Source organism: Triticum dicoccoides, chromosome 7B (genome assembly GCF_002162155.2).
Source record: "Triticum dicoccoides isolate Atlit2015 ecotype Zavitan chromosome 7B, WEW_v2.0, whole genome shotgun sequence".
NCBI classification, from domain to species: domain Eukaryota; kingdom Viridiplantae; phylum Streptophyta; class Magnoliopsida; order Poales; family Poaceae; genus Triticum; species Triticum dicoccoides.
Window position 1 is genome coordinate 515,513,651 of NC_041393.1, and position 24,788 is coordinate 515,538,438.

Sequence of the window (24,788 nt, forward strand, 5' to 3'; positions counted from 1 at the left end):
GCTCTGGAGGCCCCTAAGGCTCTAGGATCGGGCCAGCGGCCATCCTCCATGGAGAGAGGTTTGCCTACCCCGCCGGCCACCTCAGTATACGCCAAGCTGTCGGGCGGTCTGTTGACATTGTTAAGGAACGCGTCCGTCGTTGATGAACATCGGACCCTTATGGGTGTGGTGGTTGGAAAGATTCAGGCTACCGAAAGTGGGCTGAATGAGTCATGTCTTGGCCTTATAAAGGCCTTTGAGGTATGATTTCTAAGGAACCTTTAAAGAATTAGTATGATATGAGGAGTAGCCCCTGATACACTGTCTGAAAAAGAAAGCCGGGCAGGGGATCAAATCCTCAGTTGTAATGAGCACTTCTAATGTTGTATACCCATTTTTTTAAAACAGGCATCTGTGGAGAGGACGGCCGCTCATGATGCGGAAGTGTCCGAGCTGAAAGAGAGCCTGAGACGGGCCGAAGAAGAACTTGGCCGTGTGAGGAAGCAATTGGAGGAGAGGCAAGGTATGTTTAGACATTGTCTTGTGTTGGGCACAAATCAATAAGTGTGCTTATTTGAAAAGTATTTATGTTATGCGCCCTAGGAGCAAGTGCCAAATATGAGGCGCTGAAGAAAGCAGCGGCTGATGCCCAAGAGAAGGCTGCGGCCGAACAGGCTCTACGTGAAAAACACGAGGTCAGGGTCGTCATAGCTGAGCGGGAGCTTCAGGATGCTGTGACGAAAAGCGAGAGCTTGGAGCAGAGTTTAGTAGGGAAAGAATCCGAACTCGCCCAAGCTCTCTATGCCGTGGAAGATGCTCGGGAAGAAGCCCGAGGTGTTGTACGGGACATTCAGGAGGCCCAGAAAGTTGCGGCTGGTAAGGCCTGTTGTATCTATGGCCGTTATGATGTTATAATATGGAGAACTCTAAGCGGCAAGCTGAATTCTTGATTTTGCAGGGGCGTTTGTGGATCTGCCTCATAGCATATCAGATGCGGCCCAATTTTACCTGTCCGAGGAGAGGGAGTCTGCGGGGAGGAACTTCTGGTCGTAGTATTTGGCGCTGAACTATCCGGTGCCTTTTATCGATCAGCTGAAGCAGCTGGTCGAACTGCACCAGGCGGCCGAACTAGCCATGAAGGACTAGGTCATCCGGCTATGGCCTGCAGAGCCAATTCCCAGTAGTTTCTTCGGACTCGTCAAGCGGATTGTGAGTGCCTGTCCTCGGCTTGATATTATCAAGCTATCAGCCTGTATAGAAGGTGCGCGAATGGCGCTTGCCCATGCAAAAGTGCATTGGGGGAAGCTTGACGCAGAAAAGCTGATAACTGAGGGGACCCAGAGGGTAAGGAGCATCGCAAGCCCGAATTGTATTATGAAGGTGTAATGAAGGGTGCCCGCCTGGCGACAAACAAGTGCACCAAAGACATTATATTTCCCTGAGGGCATTTTTGCCATTGTTTGTAATATGGGATAATGCACTTTTATTATATGTTGCCTATTTGGTTTGAACATGTGTTCTTCCTTTGCGGCTGTTTATTGTATATAAATTCTGAGAGTTGGCCAGTCGTCGGCTTCAGCCCCCATGAGAGAAGTACAGGAGTGTTCGGGGTATTTACGAGCACTCTTTATCCCATTGTTGGGTCCTTATAAGGAGGTGTTTCTCACCACGAACCAGGAAATCAGACTATAGCGCTTTACTACTCTCACTTAGCCATAGGAATACGAGTATGGTCGGCGCAACCCCTAGTGTCCGGAAGACCGGACTAGGGGCTCTATTGGCGCCTGATCGGTAGACCGATCCGTCGCAATCTGCATTTTGTAGTGACGTTATGCGGAATGAATCTTTAAGGATTTTGCAACCTCTCGAACAGCTGACCAGCTCTCGCCGCATCATGACAGTCGGTTTTCGGCTTTCTCTACTGAGGTGCTCGTCCGGCAGATCCGGGACACAATCGCAGTAGTTCTCCCAGTGCTACCTTAGCCGACGGAACGGAACGTAAGGTACCAAAACACATGAGAGCCGGGCAAACCCAACCAATGACCCAAGACATGATTCGGAGCTGATGCATATAGTGCTATAAGTTCGGGGTGCCGAGCGACCGAGAAGGTGGTCGGACTTTATTGCCATACTGTGGAGCCCCTGGCATAACCGGGCATACCATGAACCGTGGCTGACACTTTTATGGCAAAGAGGCGTCGATGATAAACGACGACTGATGCATGTTTAGTTAAGTCTACGCATTGCAGTAATATGATATGTCCATGCATATGAATGCGATTTATGATTATGAAAAAAGAGATGGTTTTCTGGCGGAACCTGTGGTTGCCGGACTGGAGGGGGCTGTGAATGGATTGAAAGTGAATCTGAACTGCCGTCTACCTGCACGGTCCTGTCCTTGTGTGTCCAGGCCGACTTCACGCCGCCAAACCTGTTCTGCATAAGAGTTAGTTTGTGAAGGTAAGTGAGCGGAGGGCGGTGAACATCCTCCTGTGGTTGGTCCCAAGGTTCCTGATCGGACCCCGGTGACCCCAGCCGCTTATTCGGGATGCAGCCTGGACTCCTCGGTTGGTGTCTGGATAGTTGGCTGTCATATCAAAATATTGACAGGCATGTGTGGCTTGCTACTCTGGTAGCTGTATGATCTCCGCTTCTGAGGGAGGAGTTTGGCTCTGCACGCCGGCATGAGTGTATTACCGGTGCTGGCCTGATGATTTGCCACGTGGAATCTAGCCAACGTGGTTCATCTCGTTAGTATACGGTGTGATACCGTATAGGGGGAATGCGCCGATGGCGCGGCCTTATTTGGTTATCTCAAAACAACCGTTAGGGCGGCGGGCTAATAATCCTGGCCTTTGTGCCTGGCACCTTGTAGAAGGTGTTTATTTGTACGCCCGCTTGGGCTTTTATTGTTTTAGGAGCCCCTGGACTGTTAGGTCTGGGGGTATGCAATTGAATTGCTTTGGTTTGTATGGTAGGGGGCGATCGGCCGTACTGTTGTGCTGGGGTGGGGGACTTTTGACTAAGTGCCTCCCCTCAATGTTTCCGGCACATGCCCGATTGCTTTACTTTGGGGATCCGGCATTCTCTATTAGTATGTTTGCCGTTCTTTTGGGAGTACCGTGAATTGCGCACGGCTGATCGAGTTCGTGGCTTGGGCCGACTAGGCTTGAGCTGTTCCTTGTCCGTTGACCGGACTGGGATTTGCTGAACTTGATACCGGCTTCCCTGATTTGCCGTTTATGACCGTTGCGCCGGGGCTTGAGGCTGCTTCTTCATGTATCCTTCTTGCTGGTTTGGACCGTAGTGGTGTGCGGACGTCGGGTTGTGTGCCTTTGATTTTCCTTCTTAGGTTGAGGTAGCCAGTTGTGCCGCGTGTGCCCTTTGTTAGGGCGGTCGAGCCCGTACTTCTCGGTGGCTAGGATCTTGGTCCACCGTTCTATTAGCAAATCCTGTTCAGCCTTAAGCTGCTCTTGCTTCCTTTGCAGACTCTTTGCAGTGGCTATGAGTCGTCGCCTAAAGCGAACTTGTTCCACTGGGTCTTCAGGCACGCTGAATTCGTCGTTGTCGAGGCTTATCTCGTCTTCGGAGGGGGGGTGTATAATTGTTCCTCTCCAAGTATCCCACCGTGGCCTGTACGGCCTGCTTGATGGTCGGCTGATCAGGACTGTATTCCTCTTCGGTACTATCCGGATCATCTTCGGGGCCGGTATTGATGTGGCGGGGCTTGGAGTGGCGTCGAAGACGCCCATATTTTACTTTTCCTCCTGAGGGGTTGTCCTCCACTGCCTCGTCGCCATTGGTTTCTTTCGGATTGTCCACCATGTATATATTGTTTGAAGAGGTGGCTGTCCACCGCCCTATGAGTGGTGGCTCCTGTATGTCTCCTGCATCGTCGTCCATACCGTCGATGTCTTCAAAGTCAAAGTCGAGCACGTCGGTTAAATCATCGATCGTGGTGACAAAGTGGGTGGTGGGTGGGCGACGAATCCCTTCGTCGCCTGCTTCCCACTCAAGCCGGACATAGTTCGGCCCGGAGCCTCCTGACAAAGAGAGAGACTTCAACGAGTTTAGCATGTCTCCAAAGGGCAAGTGCTGAAAGATGTCCACAGCGGTAAACTCCATTATCGGAGCCCAACCTGGCTCGGCTGGCTCGAGAGTGAGCGGACCAGGACCAACAGCCGTATATGAGTCCGGGGGTCCGGGATTACAGGCCTCCATAGAGGTGAGACCCATGTTCGGCTCCACCGTCGATAAGTGTGCGGCCTGCGGAGCGGGGTCCAGCCCTCCGTCCATAGGCAACGTGACCTGCCCTGGATTTAGATCCAAGGCTGCTTCGGGGATGATGTCCCAGGCACTGTCCGACAGCAGGTCTAGGCCGTGCTCGTTGAGGCTGTTTGGCGCTCCTGGCGCAGGCTTGAATCCATCAAAGATCAAGTCTCCGCGGGTATCCGCCGTGTAGTTCAAGTTTCCAAACCTGATCTGGTGGCCAGGGGCGAAGTTGTCGATCTGCTCCAACTGGTCAAGCGAATTGGGCCGCAGTGCGAAGCCACCGAACACAAAGATCTATCCAGGGAGAAAAGGCTCACCCTGGACCGTGTTGTTGATGATTGAAGATGCCATCAAGCCTCGAAGCGACGACACAGAGGAACTCTCAATGAAAGCACCAATGTTGATGTCAAAACCGGCGGATCTCGGGTAGGGGGTCCCGATCTGTGCGTCTTAGGCTGATGGTAATAGGAAGCAAGCGACACAATGTTTACCCAGGTTCGGGCCCTCTCGATGGAGGTAAAACCCTACTTCCTACTTGATTAATATTGAAGATATGTGGAATACAAGAGTAGATCTACCACGAGATCGTAGAGGCTAAACCCTAAGAGCTAGCCTATGATGGTATGATTGTAATTGTGATCGGCCTTCTAAGGACCATGCTCTCCGGTTTATATAGACACCGGAGAGCTAGGGTTTACATGGAGTCGGTTTACAAGGAAGGAAACATAATATCCGGATCGCCAAGCTTGTCTTCCACGCAAAGGAGAGTCCCATCCGGACACGAGCCGAAGTCTTGAGTCTTGTATCTTGACGCTTCTATAGTCCAGACAATGAATACAGTCCGGCTGTCCGGATACCCCCTTATCCAAGACTCCTCACCAGGAAAATTGGGCAACATCCTGGAGTCCGAGCTTCCGTGCTCGGAAACTCCTCCGCCCCTGGATTTCAGATTGGGTCAGGGTTCGGACTTAAATCTACCCACCCACCCAGATACAAGTGATCTTCCCCACATCAGACAAGAGCCCCAAGAGATAGTTCATCACTTCTGGGCCAGATTCCTCCTTGTAATGAACAAGGTCAAGGACTATCGCGAGGAAGACGCAATCTCATTTTTCTGCACAAACTGCACGGACAAGGGAATTCTCAACGCCATAAGTCGCCGTGAGATAGTACACTTCGCCGACTTGGCGGCCTTAGTACAGAAGTACTGCGCGATGGAAAGCACCTGGAAAACCCAAACAAAATTCTGGGATCATCCAGCTCTCACTAAATCCCTCGTTCAAACTAAAAGGGTGTGCTCCCGTAAGCCACCCAATCCAATCACAAAGAAGCCAAAGCCCCTCACTGGGCGTGGAACCGTACTAGAGGGATGGCTCAATGGGCCATGCAAAATTCACAGTACATCGGATACTATACCAACACACAGCCTTAGAGCATGTTGGGTACTCCGGCAGGTGGCCAAGAGCGGCGAGGACCTCCTCATTAATAGTGCCACAGAGCTCCATCCCATGGAGGATAACAATACAGTACTGACAGTCTTTGAGACTTTCGCCTCAAACAATAGGCGTAAGCGAGCACTCCGCAGCCTTGCCGAAGTCTGCCACGTTGCAGCAGCAAATCCATGGAACGACACGGCTATAACTTTCAATTCCAGTGATGAACCTAAATTCCGAATAGTTCGGGCACCAGCCGAGTTAGTCCTTAGTCCAATTGTGGACGGGTTCCGGCTTACTAAAGTGCTCATGGACGGCGGCAGCGGATTAAACCTCATTTACGAGGAAACTCTTAACAAGATGGAATTAGACAAGAGCCGCATCGAACAAAGCAGCACGACCTCCAGGGGAATCATCCCTAGTCGGGAGGCACGATGTGCGGGAAAAGTCACACTGGATGTGGTATTCGGCACGCCGGAGAATTATTGGTCCGAAGAAATCATATTCCAAGTGGCCCCATTCAGTAGCGGATACCACGCCCTTTTAGGGTGGGATGCATTCATGAGCTTTCAAGCTATACCCCATTACGGGTACATGAAGCTCAAGATGCCCGAGCCCAATGGAATCATCACTCTAGCTAGTGATCCAGACATCACACTCCGTGCTGAAAACAAAACTGCCGCACTAGCCCTTGAGGCATTATCCGAAGCCCTCGCAGCTGAGGAACTAACCGCACTGCACTCCACAGTGGACAGGGACGATGTGATACTCGACAAACGACCCAAATCCACCTCTTTCAAACCAGCGGACGAAATAGTCAAATTCTAGGTCCACCCAACGGACCCTACAAAAATAGCATCAATTGGGACACAGCTGAACCCCACAATAGACAACGCACTATGAGAGTTCTTGCACGAGAATTGGGACATCTTCGCCTGGCATCCTTCAGACATGCCAGGTATCCCACGCAGGCTGGCCGAGCATAGCCTAAACGTACAAAAGGGATACAAGCCGGTCAAGCAGACTCTTCGGTGCTTTTCAGAACCCAAGCGACAAGCCATGGGAGAAGAACTAGCCAAGTTACTCGAGGCCAGATTCATCAGGGAAATAAAACGTCTGTACTGGCTAGCAAACCTGGTGATGGTACCAAAGGACAAATCCTGGCGCCTATGCGTCGACTTCAAGGACCTTAATAAGGCTTGCCCAAAGGATCCCTTTCCACTACCCCACATCGATCAAATAATCGACGCTACCGCATGACACGACTTACTGTGTTTCCTCGACGCATACTTCGGATACCACCAAATCAAGATGGCGGAGTCCAACCAAGCTGCAACGGCATTCATCACTCCATACGGCCCCTTCTGTTTCAATACCATGCCTCTCAGGCTCAAAAACACCGGTGCAACCTATCAACGCATGATTCAGACATGCTTGGAAACACAAATCGGCAAAATAGTGGAGGCATACGTAGACTACATGGTCATCAAAACCAGACACGTCGAATCTTTAATAGACGACTTGAGGCTTACGTTCGATAGTCTCCGAACATATGACATCAAGCTCAATCCGGAAAAATGCGTCTTCGGCGTACCTGTCAGAAAGCTCTTGGGCTTCATCGTTTCGAATAGAGGAATTGAAGCAAATCTGGCTAAAATCCGAGCTCTGTCATAGTTGTGTACCCCAACAGACCTCAAGCAAATCCAGAAATTAATTGGATGCGTGGCTGCCTTAAGCCGCTTTTCTCCCGATTAGGAGAAAAGGCATTACCTCTCTATCGCCTCCTTCGACGCACCGACCACTTCAAGTGGACGGATGCGGCTACGGCCGGATTGGAAGAAATAAAGGCCCTCTTGGCCAGCAACCCAATCCTGGCCGCACCAAGTAATGGTGAACCCATGATGTTATATATAGCCGCTACACATCAGGTTGTAAGTGTAGCGCTCGTCGTCGAACGAGAGACGGACGGACATAAATTCCCGCTTCAAAAGCCGGTATACTATGTATCCACTATCCTCACTCCATGCAAATCACGGTACCCACATTATCAAAAGATAGCATACGCGGTCTTCATGTCGTCCCGAAAACTACGACACTACTTTCAAGAGTGTTCAATCACGGTGGCCTCCGAAGTACCACTCAATGACATAATAAATAACAGTGATGCCACAGGCCGGATTGCTAAATGGGCTATCGAGCTCCTCCCGTTTGACATAACATATAAACCACGGCGAGACATTAAGTCGCAAGTACTAGCTGACTTCGTCGCCGAATGGACGGAAGCCGAACTCCCTAAAGAGTACGGCGCGTACTCCAATTGGATCATGCACTTTGACGGCTCTAAGATGCTTGCTGGTCTAGGGGCGGGCGTTTTCCTGACATCCCCCACAGGAGATACAGTCCAATACGTACTTCAAATACTGTACACAGATTCCAACAATGCAGCCGAATACGAGGCTCTATTGCACGGTCTTCGGATGGCAGTCTCCATGGGCATCCAACGCCTAGAAGTGCGCGGGGATTTGAACCTCGCAATATCTCAAATAAATGGAGACTTTGATGCCAAGGACCCAAAAATGGCGGCCTACCGCAATGCCGTTCTTAAAATGTCAGCTCGTTTTGAGGGGCTCGAATTCTAGCACATGGTAAGAGAGAACAAACAAGCGGCGGATATCCTCGCCTGCATTGGTGCTAAACGCGACCCCGTCCCACCTAACATCTTTCTCGAAAGGCTGTTCAAGCCATCCATGGTATGGGAAGGGGAGACCGGCAATTTAGTCTGGAGCCAAAGACAATCCTAGACTCCGAACACACTGACATAATCGGAGGCTCTGCCACCGAAATAACACCGTCGGCCCACGTGATCATGGCTATAATCGCCCCGTGGACCGAACCCCTCTTAGCCTACCTAAATAGGCAAGAACTCCCTAAGGATCAAAATGAGGTACATTGCATTGTGCGGCGCTCTAAAGCCTACAAAGTCCACGAGGGAGAGCTTTACAAGAAAAGCGCGACTGGAGTGCTTCAAAGGTGCATCTCCGAAGAGGAAGGACGACACTTTTGGCAGAAATTCATGCTGGACTTGGCGGCCATCATGCCGCAGCTCGGGCCCTTGTAAGCAAGGCCTTCCGCATAGGTTTCTACTGGCTAACAGCCCGAGTGGACGCACAGGACCTCGTCCAACATTGCGTCGGTTGCCAGCTTTTTGCCAATCAAATCCATATGCCGCCTACCGCTCTCCAAACGATCCCCATAACTTGGCCCTTTGCGGTCTGGGGGCTCGATATGGTTGGACCCCTTAAAGGAGGAAGCCATAAGAAAAAATACTTGTTGCTCATGGTAGATAAATTCACCAAATGGATAGAGGCCAAGCCAGTTAAAACGGCCGAATCCGGACCAGTGATAGACTTTATATCCGGAGTCGTACGCCGTTACGGTGTCCCCCACAGCATCATCACTGATAACGTCTCCAACTTCACAGCCGATGAGGTGAAAACATGGTCCGGCAAGATGGGTATTAAGCTAGATTATGCCTCTGTCTATCACCCCCAAACAAATGGTCAAGTCGAACGAGCAAATGGTCTTATAATGAGCGGCATCAAACCCAGACTAGTGCGATCCTTGAAGGAATCAGATTCGCACTAGATCGAGGAGCTCGACTCCGTACTATGGGGGCTGCGGACCATGCCCAATCGTACAACCGGATACACACCTTTTTTCATGGTGTACGGCGCAGAGGCAGTACTGCCCTGCGATATCATTCATGACTCACCTCGAGTGCGCATGTACGAAGAGAGAGAGGCCGAGCTAGATCGGCAGGACAGTTTAGATGCCTTGGAGGATGACGGGACGTCGCGAAGGCCCGTTCCGCATTTTATCAACAGCAAGCTCGGAGGTATCAAAGCAGAGAAGTACGGGCCAAAACATATAACATTGGCGAACTCGTTCTACGCCTACCGGAGAAGAAAAAGGACAAGCTCAAGCCCAAGTGGGAGGGTCCCTTCATCATTGACAAAGTTCTCACCGGAGGAGTGTACCGTCTGCGTGATGCATCAGATAATTGACTTGAGCCGAACCCTTGGAATACGGCGAGACTCCGAAGATTCTACGCCTAGTGCCAAACTCTGTGTTTGTCCCCTCACCTCCGTTTTCCTTTATTTATATATATATATATATATATATATATATATATATTATATTTCTCTCTCTCTCTTTCATATATACACAGCTTTAAAAGCTTCAAGTATGCTTTGACCGCACACTCCTGCCGCACTATGCGCGCTCAAAATGCCTGGGGGCTTCTTATACAGAAGCTTAACATAATTGTCTTCTGGGCTTTATGCCCACCACATATGTGTCATTTCTCCATATGTGCCTTTTTTCACCATTATATGCATGAATATGACTTAAGTTTTGGCCAAGCTGGGTTGCGTGGTGATACGTCTCCAACGTATCTATAATTTATGAAGCCTTCATGCTATTTTATTATCTGTCTTGAATGATTACGGGCTTTATTATACACTTTTATATACTTTTGGGACTAACCTATTAACAGGAGGCCCATCCCATATTGCTGTTTTATTTCCTGTGCTAGTATTTCGAAGAAAAGGAATATCAAACGGAGTCCAAATGGAATGAAACCTTCGGGAGCATTATTTTTGGAAAGGATATGATCCGGGAGACTTGGAGCTCAAGCAAGGGAAGGCTCTAGGAAGCCAGGAGATAGGAGGGCTCGCCCACCCCCCTGGGCACGCCCCCTGTCTCCTGGGCCCCTCGAGGCTCCCTCGACCGACTTCTTTCGCCTATATAAGTCCAGTACCCTTAAAACATCGAAGGAGAAGATAGATCGGGAGTTCCGCCGCCGCAAGCCTCTGTAGCCACCAAAAACCTCTCAGGAGCCCGTTCCGGCACCCTGCCGGAGGGGGATCCCTCATCGGTGGCCATCTTCATCATCCCGGCGCTATCCATGATGAGGAGGGAGTGGTTCACCCTCGGGGCTGAGGGTATGTACCAGTAGCTATGTGTTTGATCTCTCTCTCTCGTGTTCTCTCTATGGCACGATCTTGATGTATCGCGAGCTTTGCTATTATAGTTGGATCTTATGATGTTTATCCCCCTCTACTCTCTTGTGATGAATTGAGTTTTCCTCTTGAAGTTATCTTATCGGATTGAGTCTTTAATGATTTGAGAACATTTGATGTATGTCTTGTCATGCGTATCTGTGGTGACAATGGGATACCACGTGATCCACTTGATGTATGTTTTGGTGATCAACTTGCGGGTTCCGCCCATGAACCTATGCATAGGGGTTGGCACACGTTTTCGTCTTGACTCTCTGGTAGAAACTTTGGGGCACTCTTTGAAGTACTTTGTGTTGGTTTAATAGATGAATCTGAGATTGTGTGATGCATACCGTATAATCATGTCCATGGATACTTGAGGTGACAATGGAGTATCTAGGTGACATTAGGGTTTTGGTTGATTTGTGTCTTAAGGTGTTATTCTAGTACGAACTCTTGAATAGATTGATCTGAAAGAATAACTTTGAGCTGGTTTCGTACCCTACCATAATCTCTTTGTTTGTTCTCTGCTATTAGTGGCTTTGGAGTGACTCTTTGTTGCATGTTGAGGGATTGTTATATGATCTATCTATGTTATTATTGTTGAGAGAACTTGCACTAGTGAAAGTATGAACCTTAGTCCTTGTTTCCTACCATTGCAATACCGTTTACGCTCACTTTTATCACTTTTTACCTTGCTGTTTTTATAATTTCAGATTACAAATACCTTTATCTACCATCCATATTGCACTTGTATCACCATCTCTTCGCCGAACTAGTGCACCTATACAATTTACCATTGTATTGGGTGTGTTGGGGACACAAGAGACTCTTTGTTATTTGGTTGCAGGGTTGTTTGAGAGAGACCATCTTCATCCTATGCCTCCCACGGATTGATAAACCTTAGGTCATCCACTTGAGGGAAATTTGCTACTGTCCTACAAACCTGTGCACTCGCAGGCCCAACAACGTCTACAAGAAGAAGGTTGTGTAGTAGACATCAAGCTCTTTTCTGGCACCGTTGCCGGGGAGGCTAGGTAAGCGGCACTCACACCCCATCAACTAAGCTCTTTTTTGGTGCCGTTGCCAGGGAGGTGAGTGCTTGAGGGTATATCTTTAGATCTTGCTATCGAATCTTTTTGTTTCTTGTTTTATCACTAGTTTAGTCTATAAAAGAAAACTAGAAAAAATGGAATTGAGTTTGTCTCATACGCTTTATCTTTTTAATATCTTCTGTGAGTGTGATGGAAAGGAAAATTGTGCTCAAGTGCTAGAAGAAGAATGCATTAGAATGTTTGGCAATAATTATTTGAATGATGAGCATGATTGCAATGTTGTTAGTATGAATTCATTGAATATACATGATGCTAATGATATGCAAAGCCACAAGCTTGGGGAAGCTATGTTTGATGAAGATGATATTTTTTGTCCCCCAAGTTTTGATGAGCAAATTTATTATGATGAAAGCATGCCTCCTATTTATGATGATTATATTGATGAAAGTGGGTTTGGAAGAGTGTCAACTTTAGGAAGTAATGATCCCACTATTTTGCAGGATGTTGAATCTTATTGTGATGAATATGAAAGTGGATTTGGAAGAGTGTCAACTTTATTTAGTGATGATTCCACTATTTCGGAAGAGGTTCCAATTGATTATGAGAACAAAGTTGCTATATATGATGATTATTGTGATGACTTGTATGCTATTAAGAATAATGATAACCATGAAACTTGTCATCATGATTTTAGTTTTCAATTGGATTATGCTTCACATGATAGTTATTTTGTTGAGTTTGCTCCCACTACTATTGATGAGAATAAATTTGCTTATGTGGAGAGTAGTAAAAAATTTATGCAAGTAGATCATGAAAATAATGCTTTAGGTGCTGGTTATATTGTTGAATTCATTCATGATGCTACTGAAAATTATTATGAGCGAGGAACATATGCTTGTAGGAATTGCAATAATATTAAGTTTCCTCTCTATGTGTTGAAATTTTTGAAGCTATGCTTGTTTTACCTTCCTATGCTAGTTGATTATTGTTCCCATAAGTTGTTTGCTCACAAAATCCCTATGCATAGGCAGTGGGTTAGACTTAAATGTGCTAGTCATATTCTTCATGATGCTCTCTTTATGTTTCAATTCTTATCTTTTGTGTGATCATCATTGAAATCGTCATGCCTAGCTAGGGCATTAAACGATAGCGCTTGTTGGGAGGCAACCCAATGTTATTTTTCTTTCTTGCTTTTTGCTCCTGTTTTGTAATAAATAGTTCATCTAGCCTCTGGTTAGATGTTGTTTAATGTTTTAATTAGTGTTTGTGCCAAGTAGAACCTTTGGGAAGACTTGGGTGAAGTCTATTGTATCATGCTGTAAAAAACAGAAACTTTAGCGCTCACGAGAATAGCTTCCATTTTTTACTGAAGAGTACTTTTAGGTTGATTCTTTTTGCAGATGATTAATAGACAAATTCCTAAGGTCCAGCAAGTTATTTTAGAATTTTTGGAGTTACAGAAGTATACGTTTGATAGAGATTACTACAGACTGTTCTGTTTTTGACAGATTCTGTTTTCTATGTGTTGTTTGCTCATTTTGATGAATCTATGAGTAGTATCAGAGGGTATGAACCATAGAGAAGTTGGAATACAGTAGGTTTAACACCAGTATAAATTTAGAATGAGTTCATAACAGTACCTAAGTGGTGATTTATTTTCTTATACTAACGGAGCTTACGAGTTTTGTGGTGAGTTTTGTGTGGTTGAAGTTTTCAAGTTTTGGGTAAAGATTCGATGGACTATGGAATAAGGAGTGGAAAGAGCCTAAGCTTGTGGATGCCCATTGAGGGAGTTCTGGATAAGGGGGTATCTGGACTGTCAGACTATATACTTTAGCCGGACTGTTGGACTATGAAGATACAAGACAGAAGACTTTGTCCCGTGTCCGGATGGGACTCTCCTTGGCGTGGAAGGCAAGATTGGCGATTCGGATGTAGATCTCCTTCTTTGTAAACCGACTCTGTGTAACCCTAGCCCCCTCCGGTGTCTATATAAACTGGAGGGTTTAGTCTGTAGGACACATCAACAATCATACCATAGGCTAGCTTCTAGGGTTTAGCCTCTCCGGTCTCGTGGTAGATCAACTCTTGTAATACTCATATCATCAAGATCAATCAAGAAGGAAGTAGGGTATTACCTCCATCGAGAGGGCCTGAACCTGGGTAAATATCGTGTCCCCAATCTCTTGTTACCATTAGCCTTAGATGCACAGTTCGGGACCCCCTACCCGAGATCCGCCGGTTTTGACACCGACATTGGTGCTTTCATTGAGACTTCCTTTGTGTTGTCGTTACAAGGCTAGATGGCTCCTCCATCCTTCAGCCACGCTGTCCTAGGAGAGACTTTTCTCCCCGGACAGATCTTCGTGTTCGGCGGCTTCGCACTGCGTGCCAATTCGCTTGGCCATCTGGAGCAGATCGATAGCTACGCCCCTGGCCATAAGGTCAGGTTTGGAAACCTAAACTACACCGCCGACATCCGCGGAGACTTGATCTTCTACGGATTCAGGCCTGTGTCAGGAGCGCTAAACAATCACGACGTGCTCGACCTAGATCGGCAGTCGGACAGTATTCGGAACATCGCACCTGCTACCGCTCCGGACTTGACTCCAGAGCGGGTCGTGCCTTCCAAGGACGTGTGGATGGACCCCGCCCCGGAGGCCGCACGCTCCTTGGCATTGGAGCCGAACACAGACTCCTCTCCTAAAAGGATCTGTGTCTCTGGACCCCCGGACTCATCTCCGGCAGTGTGTTCCAGAATGCGCGCACTCGTGCCCATTGAATCTAACTGGGCTCCAGTCATGGAGTTCACCGTCGCGGATATCTTTCAGCACTCAACCTTCGGAGACGTGCTAGATTCTTTAAGGTCTCTCTCTCTCTCTGTCAGGAGACTCCTGGCCGAACTATGTCCGGCTCGAGTGGGAAGCTGGTGACGAAGAAATTCGTTTCCCACCCACCACCGACTTAATAGCCATGGTCGATGACTTGACCGACGTGCTTAACTTCGACTCTGAAGACATCGACGGTATAGACGATGATGCAGGAGAAGAACAGGAACCACCGCCCACAGGGCGCTGGACTGCCACCTCTTCATATGACATATACATGGTGGATACTCCCACCATACCTTTTTTTTCTTCTTTTCCTTTTTCAGGACCCCACTTTCAGGCAGCACCTTTAGAAGAGATCGGATAACCGGACTCATTATGGAGGGGGCACCAAGGAGGCAAGAGGCTTTTGCACACAAGGTAATACTTAGGTGGTCTTCTTCAATGATCGTTATACCTGTTCTTACATACCCGCATGCAGCCTGCCCTTGGATAGGACATGTCAAATAGTCCTATTTTTTCTGCTTAATGCATCAATTGTACACCTACGTCTTGTCGTATTGTCCAAATAAATTGGAAGTAGTACGTAGCGTCAGCTTCTGATTACTATCCTCATATTTTCTGTTGAATATTTATTCAATATTGCATCCGTACGTTTTGGTACGGTCAGTTTGCCAGGGGCTTCTTATCGAACCCCATACTATGGCAAGGAAAGTCCGAACACTTTCAACAGTGCGGCACCCTGAACTTATAACATTATATGCATCAGCTCCGAATCATGTCTTGGGTCAATAGTTGGGTTATCCCGGCTCCCTTGTTTTGGTACCTTACGTTCCGTTATATCGGCTAAGGTAGCGCAGGGAGAACTACTGCGATTGTGTCCTGGTTCTTCCGGACGAGCACCTCAGTAGAGAAAGCCGAAAACTGACCGTCATGATGCGGTGAGAGTTGGTCGTTGTTTGCGAGGTACCAAAATCCCTAAAGATTTTTTCCGCTTAAGGCGAGGAATCGGCTTCGTTCGATTTAGGTGTGTATAACGCCCCAGTTTGGCTTTCCGAATACTAGGGGCTTCGCCGAAATTTAAAATTTGACTTCTATGGTAAAGTGAGAGTTATAAAGCCGAATAGTCCGATTGCCTTGTTCACTGCGCCAAACACCTCCTTAAAGGACCAAAACTTTAGATAAAGAGTGTTTGGGTCTTCACGAACACCCCAGTACTAGTTACAAGGGGGCAGAAGCCGACGACTGGCCTACTTTCAGATTTTGATAAACGACCCCAGAGAAGGTAATATTTTAAATCAAACAAAGTGTTGCATAGCACAAACAAACCCGTTCTCATATTACACGGAAGACATGAGTACATTCACTCAAAAATTATGTTCTTAGGACATTCATTCGCCACAAGACGAGCACCTTTCATAACTCCATCATAATATTTCTCGGGGTAGCGATGCTCCTTGCCCTCCGGGGGTCCATCCTTCACGAGCTTCTCAGCGTCCAGCTTGCCCCAATGCACCTTCGTGCGGGCAAAGGCCCGTCGGGCACCTTCAATACATGCGGACTGCTTGATAACTACTATCCGTGGACAGGCATGCACCATCCGCTTCACCAGGCCAAAGTAGCTGCCGGGCAGGGGCTCGCCAGGCCACATTCCGACTATGCGGTCCCCCATGGCCTGTTCGGCCGCATTGTGGAGTTCGACCAGCTGCTTCAGTTGGTCACTCAGAGGCATCGGATGTTCGGCCCCAGTATATTAGGACCAGAACAGCTTCTCCGTAGAGCTCCCCTCTTCAGCGTGATAGAACTCCGCAGCATCCGAAATGCTGCGTGGCAGATCTGCGAATGCCCCTGGAGAGCTCCGGATTCGTGTAAGTAAAAGAAATGACTCCTCCACATGCTTGCTTTGCATAAAGAATGCATTACCCTCCGCTATCTTCTTGGCCGCCTGGATTTCCTAGAGGGCCTTTTGGGCTTCGGCCTTGGCGTCGGCCGCGCTCTGGAGGGCCTTTGCAAGCTCAGATGCTTGCGTCTTGTAGTCATGCTCCTGGGAGCCGAACTACTGGCCAAGCTCCTGGAGCTCCTGTTGTACCTCTCCCACCCGAGCATCTTGCTTCTCTCGCTCAGTGCGCTCAGTATCCGCCTTGGCTTCGGCCGCGAACAGCGCTTCCTTCAGGGCCGCCACTTCGATCGCGGTCCCTATCAAAAGCCATGATGCTTTTTCTTAGCATCACCAACTTTTTATCCTCTATACGACATATGGACGAGGGTTTTTCTCACCTCTGTTCGCCTCGAGCTGCTTCTTCACGAGGTCGAGCTCTTGTTCGGCCTGCCCCAATTTTTCTTAGCAGTAGTGCATGTTTGATTAATACAGACAAATACTATTAGCTTCCTGCGGTTTCTTAGTTGACCCTGTGTTTGGCTTTTCCTTCCGAGCACCAACCAGAGCATCAGGGGCTACTATCTATCAGGTGATATTTCCTCACACTTTCTTTACCTCAAAGCCTGTTAGCAGGCTGGTGCAGGCTTCAGTCAATCCGCTCTTGGCGGACCGAACCTTCTCAATCACCATACCCATAAGTGTACGGTGTTCATCCTCGATGGAAGCGCCTCGAAGCACTTCCAACAAATTATCCGATGCCTCTAGCTGGGCGGAGGTCATCGGCACGGCCGGCTCGCCCTCCTTCCCGAGGGGCTGCTTACCAAAATCCGGAACCTTTGTAGGCTCCGACGCAGTAACCAGCCGAGAGCCAGACTTGCTATGGCTCCCGTCAGCATAATCCATGGGGTTCTCATCCCCCATGTGTCCGGCGCCCGAGATTTGGCCTTGGGGCATCTCCGGAACCATCGCCTCTTGCTCTGGCATCCTCCGGGACAACACCTCAGTGTCATCCATGGGTCGTGGAGAGGTTGTCGGCGGCAGCGAATTCATCTCCGACTCATTCAAAGACTCCTCCGAAGAGGACTCCTCGAGATCGGATCCAGCCGGACTGCATATACGTGTTCGGCGTCATTACAAACTATGTGGTCGAAAGTCATACGGAAAAATATTATGGAATGCAGATACTTACGACCTCGCCCGGGGTTTGCCCCTGGGCAGCCACTCATCGTCGCTAAAAGCGGCAGTAGTGGATTGATCTGGAAGGGACGCCTTGCCCTTCTTCGGCGTCCTGGCCTCCCCTGATGGGGCGGCCTTCCTTTTCTTCTCCTCCCTAGCGCGGGGAGGAGGCATTTCTTCATGTTCTCCCCCATCTTTGGGGGGAGAATCTTCTTCGTCGTCTTCGGATGACGACTCTATCACGGCCTTGCACCGGGAACCTCTTCTGATCCCCGCGGCCGCCTTCTTGGACCCCTCGGCCCCTTCAGTAGAGGCGGCCTTCTTCTTCTTCTTCTCTTGCCCCTCGTGGGAGTAGTGCGCCTCATCATCCTCTGGCAAGGCGTCTGGTGCGGCTTTGTGCCGGATACCCTTCCGGGTCCCATCGGCCTTCTTCTCGGCCTTTTTCTCCGGCACCTTGTAAGGCGCCGGAACCAGCATCTCCGCTAGGAGTGCGCCTACTGGGTCCTCAGGCAATGGAGCCAGACAGTTAATCCGCTCCACCATCTCCATCCACTCATGTTCGGTCAGCGTACTGACCTAAGAATCCTCCCATGAATGTGCCAAGAAGGAAACATCTTGTAATAACCAGAGAACTTACCGGACTGGCGAGGCGGCTTGCGCTGAGCCCCCGATCCTCGGAAAGGGGAGGAGGAACTTCGCCGGTCTTGAACAACACCTTCCAGATTTCTTTCTGTGTTGTGCCAAAGAGCTCTAGCAGCATCTGGTGTTCAGCCGGGTCGAACTCCCACATATCAAAAGCCCGTCTTCGGCACGGGAGAATCCAGCGAATGAGCATGACCTGGACCACATTAACAAGCTTGATCTTCTTGTCCCTCATACCTCTGATGCAGGTCTCGAGTCCGGCCAGCTCCATGGGTTCGCCCCAGGCCAAGCCCTTCTTCTCCCAAGAAGTGAGTCGCGTGGGGATTCCGGATCTGAATTTGGGGGCCGCCGCCCAGTTGGCGTCGCGTGGCTCAGTGATGTAAAACCACACTGATTGCCACCCCTTTATGGTCTCCACGAAGGAGCCGTCAAGCCATGTGACGTTGGGCATCTTGCCGACCATGGCGTCTCCACACTTCGCCTGTTGGTCGCTCACGACCTTTGGCTTCACGCAGAAGATCTTCAACCATGGGCCGAAGTGAGGCTTGATGCGGAGGAAGGCCTCGCACATGATGATGAACGCCGAGATGTTGAGGACAAAATTCAGGCCCAGATCGTGAAAATCTAGCCCATAGTAGTACATAAGTCTGTGGACAAACGGGCGGAGTGGAAATCCTAATCCGCAGACGAAATGAGTGAGAAATACAACTCTCTCCCGCGGCTTCGGAGTGGGGGTGGTCTGCCCCTCTGTTGGAAGTCTGTGCGCGATATTAGCAGCCAAGTATCCGGCCTCCCGAAGCTTGGTAATATTCTCCTCTGTGACAGAGGAGGCCATCCACTTGCCTCCCGCTCCGGACATGCTGCGGTCTTACGGAGAAGGTGAGAACTTGGGCGCTGGAGCTCAAGGGTGCGAGAACGGATGAGCAAAGGAGGAAGAAGGCGTGGGTGAAAACGGGAGATCTCTATCCCTTTATAAAGGCAATATAGAATGTGTGCCTCCCCACTTGCCTCTCGAAATCTCTTATTTTTTCCAAGCGCCTCGATTACTGGCGCTGGTTGGGTTACCCATCCCCGCATTGATGGAGATCCCGTGATAAGGGGACACGATCTCTGCTTTGACAAGATGTGCCAAAGAAACCGCCTCACGATGTGTGCGGAAGCAGGTTGTAGAAAACGGTTCGAATAAAAACCGGACCGTGCCGTGATGTCACTTTTCGAAGAAGTGTCAGCAGATTAGATTCGTGGATTATTATTATTCTCTCTATGGTGGTATATGGAATGTTATCTTGTAGAGCCGGACAAGGTCCTTGTGTTCGGAATTTATCTTGGAGTATTCGGAGATGGAACCCGCCTCGCAATGCCGAAGACAATCTATGGGCTGGACTCATCGTCATTGAAGCCTGGTTCAGGGGCTACTGAGGGAGTCCTAGATAAGGGGGTATCCGGACTGCCAGACTATATACTTTGGTCGGACTGTTGGACTATGAAGATACAAGATAGAAGACTTCGTCCCGTGTCCAGATGGGACTCTCCTTGGCGTGGAAGGCAAGCTTGGCGATTCGGATGTAGATCTCCTTCTCTGTAAATCGACTCTGTGTAACCCTAGCCCCCTCTGGTGTCCATATAAACCGGAGGGTTTAGTCCGTAGGACACATCAACAAGCATACCATAGGCTAGCTTCTAGCGTTTAGCCTCTCTAGTCTCGTGGTAGATCAACTCTTGTAATACTCATATCATCAAGATCAATCAAGTAGGAAGTAGGGTATTACCTCCATCGAGAGGGCCTGAACCTGGGTAAACATCATGTCCCCAGTCTCCTGTTACCATTAGCCTTAGACGCACCGTTCGGGACCCCCTACCCGAGATCCGCCGGTTTTGACACCGACACCCATGGCACCCCAAGATATTCAAGGATAACCAAAAGCCTAAGCTTGGGGATGCCTCAGAAGGTCTCCCCTCTTTCGTCTTTGTTCATCGGTAACTTTACTTGGAGCTATGTTTTTATTCATCACATGATATGTGTTTTGCTTGGAGCATCATTTTATTTTGTCAGTATTTGCTTGCTGTTATTTATAATAATGTTTTGAATCTATATTTTCAATAAAAATGTCAAGGATAGCCTTTACTATGCTTATTTTGCTAGTATACATGTTGCTCTTTGAAAACAGAAAGTTTACCGCTGTTGCAAAAATTCCCTAGAAAAGTCAGAGAACGGTATAATGTTGAAACTTTTTGCATATTGAGATCTGATAAATCTCATACAGCTTAGTATTTTTCTCATAATTTTTGGAGTTATGGAAGTATTATGAATCCTGCATTATTTACAGACTATACTGTTTTGGCAGATTGCTGTTATGTTTGCATTGTTTGGATATGTTTGCTAGTTTAATTATTCTATTTGAGGATAGGAGTATTAAATATGCAGAGACATTTAGTATGCAATGTTGAATAATAATTTTAACAATTTGTTACAGTAGAAAATGATAAGGTTTTGCATTGGTTTATACTAACCTATCTCACGAGTTCTTGTTGAGTTTGGTGTGGATGAAGCTTTTGATAAAAAGAGAAACCATGATATGAGAGGAATTAAGGAGACACAAAAGTTCAAGCTTGGGGATGCCCAAGGCACCCCAACATAATATTTCAAGAAGTCTCAAGCACCTAAGTTTGGGGATGCCCTGTTAGGCATCCCACCTTTCTTCTTCAACAACTATCGGTTAGTATCGGTTGAACCTAAGTTTTTGCTTCTTCACATGAGTTGTGCTATCCTTGAAATGCCATTTTATTTTGCTTTGCTTGCTGTTTGAATAAAATACCAAGATCTGAAATTCTTAAATGAGAGAGAGTCTTCGCATAGTTGCATAATTATTTAGCTACTCATTGATCTTCACTTATATCTTTTTGGAGTAGCTTTTCATTTACTCGTGTGCTTCACTTATATCCTATGAGTAAATGGTTGAATGAGTTGAATGTCATAAATCTGAATTTATATATGTTTTATTTGCTTATCCCATGGGGAGTAATGACTTCACATCTAAGAAGTAGAGGTAGTAAGTTTATTGAAGGTTAGCAAGCATTGTATTGGTCATTTGAACAATTCATGAAAGAATATTGAAGGGAGAGAGATTTCACATATAAATATACTATCTTAGACATCTTTTATAATTGTGAGAACTTATTAAGTATGACATGCTAAAGAGTTGATGTTGGACAAGGAAGACAACGTAATGGGTTATGTTTTCTCACATCTCAGTTAAAGTATATTGTCATGGATCATTCAAACATGTTGAGATTGCCTTTCCCCCTCATGCTAGCCAAAATTGCTTGCACCAAGTAGAGATACTACTTGTGCTTCCAAATATCCTTAAACCCAGTTTTTGCCATGAGTGTCCACCATACCTACCTATATGCGGTATTTACCTGCCGTTCCAAGTAAATTTGCATGTGCCAAACTCTAAACCTTCAAACAATAATCTGTTTTGTATGCCTGCATCACTCATGTAGCGACTAGGGGATGTCAGTATCTTCCATGCTAGGTGGGTTGTTCTCAAGATGAGTGGACTCCGCTCATCATTCACAAGAAAAAAGGCTGGTAACCGGGATGCCCAGTCCCATGATCAAAAAGATCAAAATCAAATCAAAAATAATTAAAACAAAACTCCCCCAGGATTGATGCTAGTTGGAGGCAGCCGTTGTTTCGGGCAAGCCATGGATTGATGATTGTTGGTGGAGAGGGAGTAAAAACTTTACCATTCTGTTTGGGAGCCGCCTATAATGTATGTAGTATGGAAGATATTGGGAACTCTTGGTTGTTATGTTGACAATGAGATCATACCTCTCAAAATTATTTATCTCTATTTCAAAATCGAGCTCTGGCACCTCTACAAATCCCTGCTTCCCTCTGCGAAGGGCCTATCTTTTACTTTATGTCTTTTACTTTATGCAAGAGTCAAGGTGATCTTCACCTTTCCTTTTTTTATTTTATCCTTTGGCAAGCACCTCGTGTTGGAAAGATCCTGATATATATATCAAATTGGATGTAAGTTAGCATGAACTATTATTGTTGACATCACCCAAAGGTGAATACGTTGGGAGGCAACACTATAAGCCCCTATCTTTCTCAGTGTCCGATTAAAACTCCATAACCATTAGTATTGCGTGAGTGTTAGCAATTGTAGAAGACTATATGATAGTTGAGTACATGAAGTTTGCTAAATCAAAGCTCTGACATAGACCCTTCCTAAAAATAAGATGAATTGCAATTGTTTGATGACTGAGAACATAGTTTGCTAGTTTTCATGAAATTTTATGGTCTATGCTTTAACATGTGAATAGCTTGTTACTGGTTCGTGAGAAGTTTTATGAGATGAACTACTGTTATGACATATAATCATGCTAGAAAAGGTTATTGAAATTATCATTGATCAAACTTCTGCACCTTCTAGCATTCACACTTCATAAATTCTTTCTTTATCATTTACCTACTCGAGGACGAGTAGGAATTAAGCTTGGGGATGCTGATACGTCTCCAACGTATCTATAATTTATGAAGCATTCATGCTATTTTATTATCTGTTTTGAATGATTATGGGCTTTATTATACACTTCTATATTACTTTTGGGACTAAACTATTAACCGGAGGCCTAGCCCATATTGCTGTTTTATTGCCTGTTTCAGTATTTCGAAGAAAAGGAATATCAAATGGAGTCCAAACGGAATGAAACCTTCGGGAGCGTGATTTTTAGAAAGGATATGATCTGGGAGACTTGGAGTTCAAGCCAGGAAAGGCTCGAGGGAGCCAGGAGATAGGAGGGTGCGCCCACCCCCTTGGGCGCGCCCCCTGTCTCCTGGGCCCCTCGAGGCTCCCCCGACTGACTTCTTTCGCCTATATAAGTCCACGTACCCTAAAAACATCGAAGGAGAATATAGATCGGGAGTTCCGCCGTCGCAAGCCTCTTTAGCCACCAAAAACCTATCGGGAGCCCGTTCTGGCACCCTGTCGGAGGGGGGATCCCTCACCGGTGGCCATCTTCATCACCCTGACGCTCTCCATGACAAGGAGGGAGTAGTTCACCCTCGGGGCTGAGGGTATGTACCAGTGGCTATGTGTTTGGTCTCTCTCTCGTGTTCTCTCTATGGCACGATCTTGATGTATCGCGAGCTTTGCTATTATAGTTGGATCTTATGATGTTTCTCTCCCTCTACTCTCTTGTGATGAATTGAGTTTTCCTCTTGAAGTTATCTTATCGGATTGAGTCTTTAATGATTTGAGAACACTTGATGTATGTCTTGCCGTGCGTATTTGTGGAGACAATGGGATATCATGTGATCCACTTGATGTATGTTTTGGTGATCAATTTGCGGGTTCCGCCCATGAACCTATGCATAGGGGTTGGCACACGTTTTCGTCTTGACTCTCTGGTAGAAACTTTGGGGCACTCTTTGAAGTACTTTGTGTTGGTTGAATAGATGAATTTGAGATTGTGTGATGCATATCGTATAATCATGCCCATGGATACTTGAGGTGACAATGGAGTATCTAGGTGACATTAGGGTTTTGGTTGATTTGTGTCTTAAGGTGTTATTCTAGTACGAACTCTTGAATAGATCGATCCGAAAGAATAACTTTGAGGTGATTTCTTACCTTTCCATAATCTCTTTGTTTGTTCTCCGCTATTAGTGGCTTTGGAGTGACTCTTTGTTGCATGTTGAGGGATTGTTATATGATCTATCTATGTTATTATATTTGAGAGAACTTGCACTAGTGAAAGTATGAACCTTAGGCCTTGTTTCCTACCATTGCAATACCGTTTACGCTCACTTTTATCACTTGTTACCTTGCTGTTTTTATAATTTCAGATTACAAATACCTTTATCTACCATCCATATTGCACTTGTATCACCATCTCTTTGCCGAACTAGTGCACCTATACAATTTACCATTGTATTGGGTGTGTTGGGGACACAAGAGACTCTTTGTTATTTGGTTGCAGGGTTGTTTGAGAGAGACCATCTTCATCCTACGCCTCCCATGGATTGATAAACCTTAGGTCATCCACTTGAGGGAAATTTGCTACTGTCCTACAAACCTGTGCACTTGTAGGCCCAACAACGTCTACAAGAAGAAGGTTGTGTAGTAGACATCACCTGGCTCTTTTGTTTATGCCCTACGTTCCCGTTATTCGGCTAGGGCATAAGGGGAGCACCTCTGCGATTGTTACTGCCGGGTCAGCCGGATGTGTACCTCAGACTGGGTGAAGCCGAAAGCCAGCATTCTTATGGGAGTATTCGGTCGGTGAACAAAAGATGTTTTTTACTTATTACAACAACATGCCCCCAGATGTTTATATCCCGCGACATTTTTCGCAGTTCAGACATGCACATTAATGCATGCACACCCATGTAAAGGAACCCTTAACGGAACTATTCTCCCTGGAAGATGTTTCTTACTACCCATGTAATA